This window comes from Aquarana catesbeiana, linkage group LG04 (assembly GCF_042186555.1).
Source record: "Aquarana catesbeiana isolate 2022-GZ linkage group LG04, ASM4218655v1, whole genome shotgun sequence".
Taxonomy (NCBI): domain Eukaryota; kingdom Metazoa; phylum Chordata; class Amphibia; order Anura; family Ranidae; genus Aquarana; species Aquarana catesbeiana.
Genome location: NC_133327.1, coordinates 204,800,379 through 204,817,639, shown reverse-complemented (window position 1 = coordinate 204,817,639; position 17,261 = coordinate 204,800,379).

The window sequence follows — 17,261 nt, the reverse complement described above, 5'->3', positions numbered from 1 at the left end:
CATGCCAACCTGCCGAAGTATAATGATGGTGGCTGGTCGGCAAGTGGTTAAAGAGAACTGTTGTGACAGAAATGTGTCTGATTGATTAGTAAATATGTATTTTCCATCCATTTATGGCTGTGGAAGAAGAATCACTCAATATTTAGGATCTCAGCACTCTGTATGACCATCCAACAGCTGTAATAAAACTTGTAATGCTTGGAGACATGGGGGAGATTTACTTAAACTGGAGCACTCAGAATCTGGTGCAGTTGTAAATGGTAACCAATCAGCATCTAACTGCAACTTGTCCAATTAAGGTTTGACAATACAACCTGGAAGCTGATTGTTTTCTGTGCACAGCTGCACCAGATTTTGCTTTCTCCAGTTTTGATAACCCCCTTACCAGTGGCAGTCTGTCAATAGGGGGTGCAGGAGTGTCGCTCCCCCCCAAAGCTAATGATCAAAAAAGAAAAAAAAAAAGTTCCTCCTTAGGAATTTCAAGTACCAAAAGCGGTAACCCCGAGCCACTCGGGATCACATTGCAGGATCCAGGCAAAGTTACTTACCTTGTCACAAGGATCCTGAGATGTCCCCCTGCTGTATGTGCAAGCCGTATCTCCGGTCGATTCATCACAGTGCCAGGCTCCGTTCCCTGCGAGCATTGCGACGCACAGGGACGGAGCATGGCGCCAAATTCAAAAAATTAAAAACCACACAATACATACAGTACACTGTAATCTTACAGATTACATTACTGTATCAAATTATTTCACATCCCTTTTGTCCCTAGTGGTTTGTCCAGTGCCCTGCATGTAGTTTTATATTATAAATACTGTTCTTTCTGCTGTAAAACTTGACTGTCCATACCAAAAAGTGTCCCTTTACATCAAAAGCAGTTTTAGACCAGCTAGAAAACAGCGATAACAAATTAGAAACTTTTCTGGTAAGCCTTATGTAGCACTAACTCACTGTGGAGCTGCTGGTTTAAGCGGGTCTGTTACCTTCACTTTGCTTCCCTCTGTTTCACCGGCACCGGGTCTAGGGGTTCTGTTGAGTTTACTGCTGGACGACACACGCACCAACACTGGAGTACATTTTCGATGCTTTATTAAATAGTCAAACTTTAGGAAGTAGCAGGAAAGAGACTCCAATATCTTCTTGCAAAATCTTAGCGACAAATGTCCCTATAGAATTCAGATAATTATGTGGAATGCGTTCCCCTCATGGGACGCACTCTTTGCTCGTCTGGATAGGCCTCTCTCACCGGTCTAGCAGCCAGTACGCAGCACAAATCTAAAGTCTCTGCCACAGACTTATTTGGGGGGTAAATCTGCACGATCCTCTGCCACAGGATGTATCAGATCTTCTGCAGTGAACAGTCAGTCTCAGCGCCTGAACCTTTAAGCCGAACCGGCAACACTATGCTGTATGGTTACTTCCCTTGGATACGTTCTCCAGCCGAGTCACCAGGCCCCTCTATAGACCAGCACGCTGCGTGATCTCTCCAAGACGGGTCCTCCCCTGGGATCTCCTTGGCTGTCCAGCTTCGTCACACAGGACCGACAGCTCAGGACCATTCCTCGGCCACGGTGGTAGGCCCCAGACAAGCCTCTGGACCCACCCCTGCGCCGTAGCATCGTGGGCCTCCCGATTGGATGACCACTAGGTAGCTCCTTAACGCATACCTGTCAGCCAGGAGGGCCAGCAGGTGGCTGCAAAACGACCTTAGAATATGGCGTCTCTCCCATAAATACCCTCGCCCAGAATGCAACTCGGAGGACCACCTCCACCGAGCTTGCCTCCGAGACAGAGGAGCATCTATACACTTCGACACGTTGCCCTTCCAACACTGACTACTGGTAACAGCGACATCCACCGGTCAGCACGGAAGCACACACAACGTCAGCCAAGCTGGAACAGAGGTGAACTTTTAACCTTCCTAACACACAATTTACTAAATTTACCTAATCTGCAGTAGATTGTAAATCTACCAGCGCTACATACTCCCCCCACTACAATAGACGTTGTCCCCAGCGTCTGTCCTGAACGCAGTAACAGTACCTCTCAAGTAGGGATGAGCTTCGAGTTCGAGTCGAACTCATGTTCTACTCGAACATTGGCTGTTCGCAAGTTCGCCGAACAGCGAACAATTTGGGGTGTTCGCGGCAAATTCGAATGCCGCGGAACACCCTTTAAAAGTCTATGGGAGAAATCAAAAGTGCTAATTTTAAAGGCTTATATGCAAGTTATTGTCATAAAAAGTGTTTGGGGACCCGGGTCCTGCCCCAGGGGACATGGATCAATGCAAAAAAAAGTTTTAAAAACGGACGTTTTTTCAGGAGCAGTGATTTTATTAATGCTTAAAGTCAAACAATAAAAGTGTAATATCCCTTTAAATTTCGTACCTGGGGGGTGTCTATAGTATGCCTGTAAAGGGGCGCATGTTTCCTGTGTTTAGAACAGTCTGACAGCAAAATGACATTTGGAAGGAAAAAACTCATTTAAAACTACCCGCGGCTATTGCATTGCCGACAATACACATAGAAGTTCATTGATAAAAACGGTATGGGAATTCCCCACAGGGCAACCCCGAACCAAAATAAAAAAAAAAAAATGATGTGGGGGTCCCCCTAAATTCCATACAAGGCCCTTCGGGTCTGGTATGGATATTAAGGGGAACCCCAGCCAAAATTAAAAAAAAAAAACGGCGTGGGGTCCCCCTAAAAATCCATACCAGACCCTTATCCGAGCACGCAACCTGGCAGGCCGCAGGAAAAGAGGGGGGGACGAGAGTGCGGCCCCCCCCCCCTCCTGAACCGTACCAGGCCACATGCCCTCAACATTGGGAGGGTGCTTTGGGGTAGCCCCCCAAAACACCTTGTCCCCATGTTGATGAAGACAAGGGCCTCATCCCCACAACCGTGGCCGGTGGTTGTGGGGGTCTGCGGGCGGGGGGCTTATCGGAATCTGGAAGCCCCCTTTACCAAGGGGACCCCCAGATCCCGGCCCCCCCCTGTGTGAAATGGTAAGGGGTTACTTACCCCTACCATTTCACTAAAAAACTGTCAAAAATGTTAAAAATGACAAGAGACAGTTTTTGACAATTCCTTTATTTAAATGCTTCTTCTTTCTTCCTTCATCTTCTTCTTCTTCTGGTTCTTCTGGCTCTTCTGGTTCTTCCTCCGGCGTTCTCGTCCAGCATCTCCTCCGCGGCGTCTTCTATCTTCTTCTCCTCGGGCCGCTCCGCACCCATGGCATGAGGGGGGAGGCTCCCGCTCTTCTCTTCATCTTCTTCTTCATCTTCATCTTCTTCTTCATCTTCTTCTTCTTCTTCTTCTTCTTCTCTTCTTCATCTCTTTTTCCTTCTTCATTTCTTCTGCGGGCCGCTCCGCATCCATGCATGGAGGGAGGCTCCCGCTGTGTGACGGCGTCTCTTCGTCTGACGGTTCTTAAATAACGGGGGGCGGGGCCATCCGGTGACCCCGCCCCCCTCTGACGCACGGTGAATTGACGGGACTTCCCTGTGACGTCACGGGGAATGCCACAGGGAAGTCCCGTCATGTCCCGTGCGTCAGAGGGGGGCGGGGTCACCGGGTGGCCCCGCCCCCCGTTATTTAAGAACCGTCAGACGAAGAGACGCCGTCACACAGCGGGAGCCTCCCACCATGCATGGATGCGGAGCGGCCCGCAGAAGAAATGAAGAAGGAAGAAGAGATGAAGAAGAGAAGAAGAAGAAGAAGAAGAAGAAGATGAAGAAGAAGATGAAGATGAAGAAGAAGATGAAGAGAAGAGCGGGAGCCTCCCCCCTCATGCCATGGGTGCGGAGCGGCCCGAGGAGAAGAAGATAGAAGACGCCGCGGAGGAGATGCTGGACGAGAACGCCGGAGGAAGAACCAGAAGAGCCAGAAGAACCAGAAGAAGAAGAAGATGAAGGAAGAAAGAAGAAGCATTTAAATAAAGGAATTGTCAAAAACTGTCTCTTGTCATTTTTAACATTTTTGACAGTTTTTTAGTGAAATGGTAGGGGTAAGTAACCCCTTACCATTTCACACAGGGGGGGGGCCGGGATCTGGGGGTCCCCTTGGTAAAGGGGGCTTCCAGATTCCGATAAGCCCCCCGCCCGCAGACCCCCACAACCACCGGCCACGGTTGTGGGGATGAGGCCCTTGTCTTCATCAACATGGGGACAAGGTGCTTTGGGGGGCTACCCCAAAGCACCCTCCCAATGTTGAGGGCATGTGGCCTGGTACGGTTCAGGAGGGGGGGGGGGGCCGCACTCTCGTCCCCCCCTCTTTTCCTGCGGCCTGCCAGGTTGCGTGCTCGGATAAGGGTCTGGTATGGATTTTTAGGGGGACCCCACGCCGTTTTTTTTTTTTTTTTTTTGGCGCGGGGTTCCCCTTAAAATCCATACCAGACCTGAAGGGTCTGGTATGGAATTTAGGGGGAACCCCACGTCAATTTTTTTTTTAAATTTTGGCTGGGGTTCCCCTTAATATCCATACCAGACCTGAAGGGCCTTGTATGGAATTTAGGGGGACTCCCACATCATTTTTTTTTTTTAATTTTGGTTCGGGGTTGCCCTGTGGGGAATTCCCATACCGTTTTTATCAATGAACTTCTATGTGTATTGTCGGCAATGCAATAGCCGCGGTAGTTTTAAATGAGTTTTTTCCTTCAAAATGTCATTTTGCTGTCAGACTGTTCTAAACACGGGAAACATGCGCCCCTTTACAGGCATACTATAGACACCCCCCAGGTATGAAATTTAAAGGGATATTACACTTTTATTGTTTGACTTTAAGCATTATTAAAATCACTGCTCCTGAAAAAACGGCCGTTTTTAAAACTTTTTTTTGCATTGATCCATGTCCCCTGGGGCAGGACCCAGGTCCCCAAACACTTTTATTGACAATAACTTGCATATTAGCCTTTAAAATTAGCACTTTTGATTATTCATGTTCGTGTCCCATAGACTTTAACGGTGTTCGCGTGTTCGAACGAATTTTTTTCCTGTTCGCATGTTCTGGTGCGAACCGAACAGGGGGGTGTTCGGCTCATCCCTACTCTCAAGCCTGAGAGTAGCATTTGAGTTTCTCATAACTTTAGATAGGCAAAGAGAGAGAAAAAGGACAGTTTAAAGACATTATGAGACTTATATCTATAAAACATTATGTTCACAGCCGCGAACAAAACCACAATATAAAATTTTTTTTTTTTTTACAACCTCACTAACTAACTAGCTGAAAAGCCTCCCAGCTATGCATATGATCCGATGATCCCTGAAAAAGAAACATTTAAACACACATATATACACACACTACACAACACCAGGAGCAAAGTCTCATTTAAAATGAGACTCTTCCTATGATTTGTATTAGAAAGAATATGCGCTTTTGGAGTCCATCCCTATCTCTGCGTGGATTACATCCTTTCTATAAAGAAGGTCCAGCTAGTGAAGATTCTTTGAATTTGAAGACGTCAAGGTGAACATTATATTTTGACCACGAAGATCTCTTTATACTGACACTAACTAACTAACTCCAAAGTAATAGTGTCCACAATTACCAGTAAAACCGAGGATCTGGTAAAGTCACATATTTTCCTTCTTTATCTACAGTGGTAATAAAGTATACAGCATTGTCCTTTCCCGGTCTGCAGATTACCACTTTATCAGCATAGATATGCCGACCATAGTTCCAATGAACAAAGCATCCGTTAAAACGTTCATCCATCCGGACAGAACATCCAGTCTTTCTAAAGGGTTTAGGCACAGACAAGTAGTCCCAAATAGCTTCATTGTACCAAAGTTCCCGATTAGCTTCAATCTCCCGCATGACATCCTGGGGCACATAGGGGAACTCTAATCAATACTCTGCGGCCACACGCTTGTTTAACATCCTTTGCAAGCGAGCAAGTTTTGGCAAAGATCTGTCTTTTCCCATACCAGGTGGTACACAGGAGTCTAATGACTTTTTCACCATAGACCCAGCCGGTGTCTGTAGCGAATCAATAACTTTTGACAAAGTCCCAGCAACAGCACTGTGCGTCTCCACACAGGGCGACGTCTTCCCAGAACTCATGGCAGTCCATTCAGGAAGGGTCATTGTGGAGGCAACATCCTCGCCTTGTGACCACAATAGCTCTTGCGACATGGTTTCAAACAAGTTATCATCCCCGGAAAGATCCGACATGGATTCTATTTCCGAGTCTCTCAATTCTGCTGGCAAATACTTATTTACAGTCCCCAACAATGGCTTACCCGTTTCAGATGTAGACTCTGGTAGCTCCGGCTCAGGTAACCTCTGGGGTAGGCCTCGACCACGGCCGCGAGAAGCCTTCACATAGCCCACCTTCTTCTGAGTAGGCACCACAGGAACAGGTGTAGTGGACTCAGGAATCAAAGTAATGTCTCCTGATGAGACGGCAGCAGCAGTGTATCTTTTTGAAACATTGTCGGCAGCAACAGGCGAAGTGGCGGCCCGTCTCTCTCTCTCCACTGTAGCAATACCTGTCACCCAATCCATCCGGTAGGCACGGGGTGGCATAGTAGCTGGCTCCACTACAAACAAGTACTCTCCACATTGCCGACATCGGCCCAGTCCCTCAACATCTCCCGAGGTATACAGGACAAACTTCCCCTGTAGTTTCATTCGTACTCCAGTATCTGTGAGCAGAGTTCGAGATTGCACAGTATTCATCACAGTGCTTGCAGGGAACACTCTGGGTCCCACAACCGACTGCAACACTGGAAAAGACATGGCCACACTCTGATCTTTTCAGCACGATCATGAGGCTTCTCTTCTCCTCTGGCACCAAGCACACTACATGCATCCCACGTGGTAGCAAGTAGGAAACTCCTCCCACTTGTTCTTTCAGTCACGTAGCTCCCGGGCCTCTTCTGGCACCCAGCGTCTACGCACCCAAAAACAAAGTCCTGTGGTTTAACCTTTCCTCTTCCTGAAAAGATTTATTTATTTTTTTTTTTTTAAAGTCCAGCTCTCTCTGTAAACTCCCGGTAAAACACTCCACTGGGTTGCAATAATTGTCATTCAACAAATCCCGGACGACGCCCCCACATGTAGCACTAACTCACTGTGGAGCTGATGGTTTAAGCGGGTCTGTTACCTTCACTTTGCTTCCCTCTGTTTCACCGGCACCGGGTCTAGGGGTTCTGTTGAGTTTACTGCTGGACGACACACGCACCAACACTGGAGTACGTTTTCAATGCTTTATTAAACAGTCAAACTTTAGGAAGTAGCAGGAAAGAGATGGAAAAGGAAACTCTCAGGAGAAAAACTCAAATATCTTCTTGCACTGGTGCCACTCCAAGATGGACGTGTAGTCCCGTAGCTCCCGTCCATGAGGTCCGGCTTCATCAGCTTTCTAGCCCTCGAGACCCCACTATTATGGTGAGAACATCCCGCAGCGCTTCAGCCACCAGGTCCCGATCCCCACGGAGCCAAGAAACACAGGATGACCGGCACATTCCAGAGATCTTCCGAGCGCAGCCTAGAGGTAGGACGCAAGCCTCACTCCCAGCCTCCTCAAGTGCGGCACACTCCCCGCTCCAACGCTCAGAGCCCATCAGACATGGGGACAGAACAGAGATATCCCCCCGCCATTAACCTAGATGACACACAGTGTAGCTGCGGATATCAAAAACACTCTCATGGCAGCCATCTCGGACATGAGGTCCGACCTACACACCATCTCACTTAGAGTAGAGGAAGTTGAAATGACACAGACACGCCAGGAATCATCCCTCTGCCATGTACAACAAATTACTGAATCACATGCAGTGCACCTGAGAGATATAAATAGGCACATGGAGGACCTTGAACCTTCGCCTTAGGGGGATCCCAGAATCAATCGACCCCAACCAACTCTCTCAGACGGCCACATCCATATTTAATGAATTACTTGAGAGACCCCAGGATGCTCCTATCGCTTTTGAACGCATCCATAGAGCACTACGCCCGAGGGGAAGAGACACAGATCCTCCCAGAGACACGGTCTGTTGCCTTATTGATTTCACCCTTAAGGAAGAAATTCTGCGAGCTTCCAGGCATCGTAACCAACTAACTTTCCAAGGCTCCAACATCAAGATTTACCAAGATCTCTCAAATATCACCCTGCAAAGGAGGCGTGAACTGAGACCATTGCTAGACGTTCTCAGAGCCAGATCTATTGTTTATCGATGGAAGGTTCCCTTCGGCCTCTCAGCAACACATCTGGGACGCACAGCTCTTCTCAGAGTCCCCGAAGACATGGAACATTTCTGCTCCACTCTGGACATTCCAGTAGTTGCGCTACCCGACTGGCATAGCGATTTTCGCTTACCCCAAATGCACAGGGCCACATCGATCGAGGGCATTGCCGAGGCTGGCAACTTCAATCTTGGTCGCCGTTGTCCTCACCCAGCTCCCCCTCACTCTCCATTGCGAGATCCAGGGATGCCACGGAACGGAAGCCCTACAGCCTCTCCCGCACACCGCAGAGCTCGTATCACCTAAACAGTTAATTGTGCTTGTCATATCTTTCAGAAACACCTGACACAGGCGAGTTTACACCAAGTTCTGTAACCCCCCTTCTTTACACCATTTGCGAGATTTACCGAATGGATACCAGATATTCTAACGCTCAACTGAAACACCTGAGGAATTCTGCATTCCTGTCTATGAGAACTACAGTCCTATGGCACTTCATCTTCATTCTCACAAATCAGCCAGACTGTGACAATATCACTGCACTATGGGGAAACCCACCCCACGAGGAGAGAAGTCAAGACCCCCACATATTGCTCTACCTCCTTTACCATTTCCTTCTTTAACAAGAAAATGGATACCGGACTTCAATTAACCACACTTCATGAATCTTGTGGCTCGAGCTCGAACTGTACCCTCCTGCAGAACCATCAGGAAGCGGAGTTTGCCAGCAGCCAACCGCTCTTTTGACTACCCAGGCTCCTAGACCGAGTCGACAACAATGTCAAGAGTCCTTCTTCGGATGCTCCCCAAAAGACATTTGCAAATACCGTAATCTCCTTCCTCAATTCAATTCCTCCTTTTCTCTCCCCCCCCTCCCTTTTTTTCTCGCTTTCCCCTCCATTCCCCCTCATCTCCCTCGGCCACCTCATAATATTTTCTGCCTCTCTTTGTGTCTCTCAAACAACGTTTTCTTGATCCATCATATTGTGTTCTTCTTCTAAACCCTTATCCCCCCTTCTTTCTTTCCTCATCTTCTTTAGATCTCTCCTCCGATTAAATACTAGAACCAAGGAATGTGAGGGGCTACCTGGGAGTCGAGAGAGACGTGCTCAGGTAAGAAGAACGCACCAAATCAATCCACATTAAAGTACGTAATAGCCAAAGGATCAAATCTCACCCTCTTGTATAAAACATAATTTACATCCCTATCCCTGACTCAAGGGGATCCATATGCACAGTAAATCCTTTTCAGCCGCAACAGAGCACGTCCCCCTCGATCCCAGAGATGCCCTATACAGGATTCTTTATCTCTCACACAGGTATGCACGTACTGTAAGAAATGAACACAGTTCCTAATCTTTATGTTTTACTGTTATAGTTGAACAGGCAAGTTATGTTACACTCTAGGCCTGATACACCACCCTGTGTCATGTGGACGGTATATTCCCAATTAATATGTTCAATATGTTCTTTGTTTTTTTTATTCTCTTTCCTCTTAAACCCATGCTGGATAAAGGCGCCCTTTGTCCCCGTTATTTAATTATAATGTCATATTCTCTCCTCTAACACACGATATCACCTGACCAACGCAATGATCCTCAATCACATGACATCAGTACATGGATTAGGTATAGAAACAGTTAAAATTCTCTACCTGAGATGTTAACATTGACACTCTTAAATAGATTCCCAATAGGGTAAATATATACTTCACCTTAAGGCTTGTCCACACTTTTCATTCTCCTCTTCCCTCCCCGAGCCTATAACATATATTCTCACCATAGTAAGAAAAAGCTCCCCTTCTGGTCAGGAACATCCACGAGGTCATTTTTTAGCTCTATTGACACCCTGACAACTATACCGGTAAACCACACGCTAAGCCCAGAAGACCTCTTCGGGACATAGGACTCCTTCCCTTGGATAAACGTCACCTACCATCCCCACCTTCAGCGGACTCAGGTAGTTACCGCTGACCCACACCGGTTCCCCATACCCTTTGTTAGTGAGACTGCTGGTCAATCACCACAACCGGTACAACCCCCAGAATATCTCTCTCCTACCCCGCTCCTACACTACCCATTCTATACTACCTTAGCTTCCTACCTATCGCTGAATAACCCTATCCCCCCCTCTCCCATTACAGCCCTCGTTTCCCATTCCTCCCTTTGTCTCTGACTTCCCCCGCAAGTACATAACTAACTAGGTAACTAATACCTAGAATCGGCTACAATGGCACACCATCGAACACCACCCGCAAATATCTCATTGAAAATAATCTCACTTAATGTGAAAGGCTTAAATACCCCTGAAAAGCGATCGCAACTTCTAGCCCAAATGCGCGGAGCAAAAGCAGATATAGTCTTTCTCCAAGAGACCCACTTCAGCTGTAAAAACATTCCTAAACTGAAAAACCACTCTTTCCCCCACCATTATCTTGCCACCTCCCCAACCTCAAAAACGAAAGGGGTTTCCATACTCCTTTCCAAAAATGTTCCCCTTCAAGTTACAGACACCCTGCTAGATGATCAGGGAAGGTTTATCTTTCTTAAAGGCACACTTAGCAATAAGCCAATTACCCTCGCAAATATCTATAGCCCTAACACTGCTCAAGTCCCCTTTCTTCGAACAGTGATAGGGAAGCTGGCTGCCTTTAAAGAAGGCCTCTTAATCCTGGGGGGCGACTTCAATGTTCCACTAGACCCTCTAATAGACACCTCCACAGGCAAATCTCATCTACCATATAGGGCTCTAAAACAAATAAGGGGCTGCCTCCAAGAACTGTCACTTCATGATGCATGGCGTACCCTCCACCCAAAAGACAAAGACTACACATTTTACTCTACCCCCCAAAACAAATACTCTCGAATTGACTACCTGTTCCTCTCACAGCAAGACCTCCCGACGTTGACAGCAGCAACCATAGACCCCATGACAATATCAGACCATCATCCCATTTCCATGACACTTACTTTTCCAGAAATGCTCCATCGAACGTATATTTGGAAATTAGATCCGACACTTTTAACAAATGCATTAAATGTGCAAGAGATCCAGTCCAGCTTAAGGGATTACTTCATTGAAAATGACACCCCAGACACGTCCTCACTGACACAATGGGAGGCCCATAAATGTGTCATACGAGGCAAAATGATATCCTTAGCAGCTACAGTCAAGAAAGCGAAGAAAGCTACCCTATCCAATTTATTTTCCAAACTGAAGAAACTTGAAACTCTACACAAACACACTTTAGCTCAACAAACCCACTCCGAACTCATCGAGACACGCACACGTATAAAAGAAGAACTGCACCTCAATCTTAGGAAAAAATTCATTCTGTCTCACAAACTCTTCTACGAGTTTGGAAACAAAGGTGGCCACCTACTCGCACAGGCACTACGTAGGAAGAAAGCAAATAACACGATCCATCAGCTACATTCAGCTAAACCCCTCACACACAATGGTGACATAGCAAAGGAATTTGAAAAATATTACTCCTCCCTCTACGACCTACGAAATTCCAATCCTGATTCGATCCCAGCACCCCAGAGAACTCTAAATATTGACCCGTTCCTTGAACAATACGCTCCTGGGAAAATACCCCAGGAGACAGTAACATCCCTAGACTCTCCGATCTCTCCCACAGAATGGGAACAGGCAATCAAACAGCTTAAACCCAGTAAGAGTCCAGGTCCAGACGGTCTTCCAGCAGCATATTATAAGACATTTTCAAACACGCTGCAGACCCCCTTTCTTAAAACCTTTAATTCGCTCTCCCCCTCAAACCCACTCTCAAAGGGAATGCTAGAGGCTCATATTGTGGTCATTCCCAAGGAGGGCAAGGATCCCTCTCACACAGGAAGTTACAGACCAATATCTTTACTAAATGTAGACATAAAGATATTTTCCAAGATATTAGCCAATAGACTATTACCCCTCCTGCCTTCCATAGTGTCCCAGGATCAAGTAGGCTTTGTCCCTGGACGCGAAGCCAGAGACAACACCATTAAAGCAATTAACTTACACCACCTGATTTCCCTAACTAAACAAAGCGGCTTTTACATATCTTTAGATGCGGAGAAGGCGTTTGACAGAGTGTCCTGGGAATATATGTCGGCAGTCCTACGAGCTCTAGGACTTGGGCCCCATATGATCGGACTGATCCTATCATTATACAGCAACCCCTCAGCTAAGGTGAGAGTCAATGGCACTCTGTCAGACGCCTTCCCAATCCGCAACGGCACAAGACAAGGATGCCCCCTGTCACCCATTCTCTTTATACTGACCCTTGAACCTTTCCTTCGCAAACTCACACTTAACCCAGACATCAAAGGAATTAGATCCCCAGATAAAGAATACAAATACGCTGCATACGCAGATGATATATTGGTGTTCCTCTCACAACCATTAACTACTCTCCCAATCCTACTATCTGAATTTAAGCATTTCCAGACCATATCTAACTTAAAGATCAACTTCACAAAATCTTTCGCCCTAAACATATCACTGCCCCAGCGTCAAGTAGACCAATGCAAGGGGAACTTCCCTTTTCACTGGAAACAAGATTCAATCACATATCTAGGAACTCAAATCCCCTCCAAATTATCGGATTTATATACCAAAAATTTCCTTCCACTCCTAAATAAACCAACCTCAGACCTCAAAACATGGAACAAACCAACTTTCTCATGGTTTGGCAGAGCGGCCATACTGAAGATGAATGCTCTGCCAAGAATCCTTTACCTCTTACAGACAATCCCGATACAGATCCCCCCTCTTTCTTCAAAACATACAGACAAATATGTTCCAACTTCCTTTGGGGGAAACTTAGACATAGAATTGGTCAGGACCAACTTACTCGCCCGAAGAATCTAGGAGGCATAGGCCTTCTGAACATTCTACACTATCACACAGCCACACATCTTGCCAGAATAGTGGACTGGAATGTCCATACCCAACAGAAAGACTGGGTCTCTTTAGAAGCTTCCTTCACGAAATTAACTCTGAGCTCGCTCCCTTGGATTTCCCCAAACCAACTCCCACCAGAAATTCACTCACACCCGACGATTGGCCCCACCATACAATGCTTCCACCAAACATGTAAGAAAACCTCCATCTCCTCCACCCCCAGTCCATTGTCCCCGATAAAGTTAAATCCAGATTTCCTCCCAGGAATGCATCACCAATATCTCTCAGACAACTGGCCACAGGGACAAATCAGAGCCCACCAATTTTACCACAATGGCAAATTACTCACAGCAGGTCAAATCGCCGCCTGTTTAGAAAAGACACCTATCTCTCCATGGCCATACATACTAATAGCCCACTACCTCAAAATCCTAGACAAAAATGGTCAATGCTCCAGACCGCTCACACCTTTTGAATCCCTATGTATCAAGGCAACTCCCCAATCTCATCTTATCTCCTACATACATAGCCTAATCTTTGCTGATCTCAAAGCTAACGAAAATCAGTCATGCAGAAAATGGGAAGCGGACTTATCCATCCAACTAACGGAAGAAAGATGGGAACAAATATTTATAACCATACACAAGGGTTCAACCAATGTCACCACCCAGGAAAATGGGTTCAAAATTCAGGCCAGGTGGTACCATACCCCAGTACTGTTATATATATTCAAAGCGGTTATCCCTGAAACATGCTGGAGGTGCCATCAAGAAAAGGGTACCCTTCTACACATATGGTGGTCCTGCACCCCCCTGCGTGCCTTTTGGTCAGAGGTCCAACGCATAATCACAAAAGTTACCACTTACGAACTTGAGCTCACCCCTGCCCAATTTCTTCTACACCTCTCATCTCTACCACACGCCACCTATCATAAGTCACTAATGATGCACATGATTAATGCAGCTAAGCAATGTATACCCGTACACTGGAATTCAACTCATATACCCACTATCAAAGAATGGTTTATTAGAATAAACAGAGTAGCAGAAATGGAACAGCTAATACACATCTCATGTGACATGCCTAGAAAATTCAGTCATAAGTGGGTCTGTTGGATACACTATCAAACTTTACCTGAATACAAGGACACGATAGATACACCCACATGAAGCAGAGGTAACCTCGATGACATATCTGTCCCTAACCCAAACTCCCCATCATTATTTCCTCCGGCCTTCAATGGGAGACTACCCCCCCCAAGTTACCCTAAACAAATTCCATCAAAACCCAGTTGCCAAATACCAATTACCAGGGGAAGTCAGAGACCCCCCCCCTCCCCCCATATCCCTCTCTCCCTTCCTCCCCCCATGCCCCCCCCAGCCTTCCTCCTACCCCCCCTCACGCTCCCCCCATCATCTATACCCGCTATTTGGACACCCAGGCAAGCATACAGTCCTTCCACTTCAAATACTTATTAGATACCCAACCAATGAAACAATCTTCAGACACTCACGAAGACACTCTGAACGATCATTAACCAGGCCCACACAGACACAGTGACAAGTATGTTACATCTTCGACAGAGGTCATACTCGATTCTCACTTTACAAGAGCAGGATATTGATACTTTCACTGTAAGAAGTATACAATTTCCATAGAACAGTTATGGGACAATTAATGCCCAATTAAAGAAATAAGTTGGGCTAACACCCCTTTTTACAATCGACCTAGCATGGAAGTGATTTTCTCTGATAGCTGGGACATTCTGTTTTTGTACATCTTTGTATATCTTTGTATATCTTACAACTGTTTCATTTTCATTGTTCAATGCTTGATGATCAATGATTCCTGTTAAAATTTCATAATCACCAATAAAACAAAATACTTTGGGAAAAAAAAAAATATCTTCTTGCAAAATCTTAGCGACAAATGTTCCGATAGAATTCAGATAATTATGTGGAATGCGTTCCCCTCATGGGACGCACTCTTTGCTCGTCTGGATAGGCCTCTCACCGGTCTAGCAGCCAGTACGCAGCACGAATCTAAAGTCTCTGCCATAGTAACAGTCACAGCGCCTGAACCTTTAAGCCAAACCGGCGACACTATGCTGTATGGTTACTTCCCTTGGATACGTCCTCCAGCCGAGTCACCAGGTCCCTCTATAGACCAGCACGCTGCGTGATCTCTCCAAGACGGGTCCTCCCCTGGGATCTCACACTTTTTTTTTTTTATATCTATCTATCCATCTACACACACACATACACACACAGTTTTTTACTTTGCAAATTGATCTTTTGCTGTGTCAGCTGCTAATACACCATTTAAAAAGACAGCGCGTGTCACAAACCTTACAGCGGAGCCCGAAATGATGAGGGTGGCCTCTTGCATGGTCCCGGTCCTAGCACCCCTGGAGGTTGAGACAGGAACTGCTAGGGCGGCGGAAGGGTGCAGGTGCCTGCAGGCAGGATCAGGAACACCGGAGCCTTCGTGGAGGAAATGTTGCACTGATTAGCGGACTTGTTCAGGAAAAGTCCAACAGGAACACTTGCAGAGTCAGGGACAAGCAGGAGTTGGCAACATGCGGGCAGCAAGGTACACAATCAGCAGGCAGGCTCGTAGTCAGGGTCAGGCAGTGGTTATCAACAGGCTGACAGCGGAGTACAAGATTAGGAGACAGAATCCTGGTCAGAAGTCCAAGCCGGGGTCAGTGCAGGAAGCAGAGGTAAATAAGGATGCAGGGGTAATCCGAGAGAATGGTCAAGGAAGCCGGGTGTTCAGGATCAGAATCAATCAAGCAAGACAGCAACAGGGATACAGGAACGAGACAATCCAGCACTGACACTAGTAAGCTGATCATTTTAAATAGGGTGTTGTGCGCCATGATTCGTTGATAAAATCACATTGATAAAATCACCTCAGACATACACTCTCTGGATGATATAGTGACACGCATTAAAAAGGAGCATGAATGAGTGTACCTCCACAGTGAACGGAGTCATTGATGTTTATGATGATATTACAGAGGAACAAATGTGGATGAGGGACAAGCTGGCAGATTTAGAAGACAGATCTCGCAGGAATAATATCAAACTGAGAGGAATTCCTGAATCCATACTGCCGGCGGATCTGCCCAAATACGCGAAAGAGCTCATGCATATCATCATCCCTGAAGCATCTCCACGAGACATTATAAGAGACAGAATCCACAGAATTGCTAAACCATCCCACCTTGCTGCCTCAGTACCCAGAGATGTGCTGATGAGAGTGCATTTTTTCCATATCAAGGAAAAACTCATGTCTGGGGTTAAAACTAAACCCCCCCTACCCGCTCCCTACATGGATATTAAATTCTTTCCAGATTCTCTTCAAATACACCCTCCAATTGCGGGGACAAATGAATCTGGTCACCAAAGGTCTTCAAAACCACAAAATACAATACAAGTGGAGATATCCGGCAATGCTTATTATCACCAAAAATGTCAAATCCCACGTGGTCAGCAACAAAGGGCTGCACCTCCTCCACACTTGGGGTATCTTACAAGAACCACCTAAAACACCCCCGCCATGCAATGACACCGCCATTCCCCGCTGTAACCTGGTTCAAAACTACAGCTAGGCAGAAATAATCCTCAAACCATGTTGGGCCAACTGCTTATCTAATCCAACAGGCTTTGACAGAGCGAATTCTTTGTTATCTCAGACTGTTTTTACCCCCTGACAGAGGTCACAGCAGCGTTTTGCTCTACCTCTACTATAACGTTCAAGTGTTTAGTTCTAACAGAATTATCTTCAGTTTACAGTTCAGTTTTTAACACTGCTTGTGTTTTTAATATATTGTTCTATCCACAGTTCTAACATTCATCTTGCAGACAGGAACCTGGACCTTCGCCCATCTCCCATACCGTCTCGGCCTCAGTTAACCTCAGTCCCTGCAACAAAGCGGCTAACTATAAGTGTTGTATATTCCACACCACCTACATCACACTCCTGAGATGCCACTCAACATTTTATCACTTAACGTCAATGGGCTTAACCACCCTGCTAAACGTCACTCACTCTGGAAAACCGCTAAGGCTTTTTATAGTGACGTTGTCTGCATCCAGGAGACTAATCTTCTGCTGTCTAACTCACAACTATGCAACAACCACCAATTCCCCCACATCTTCC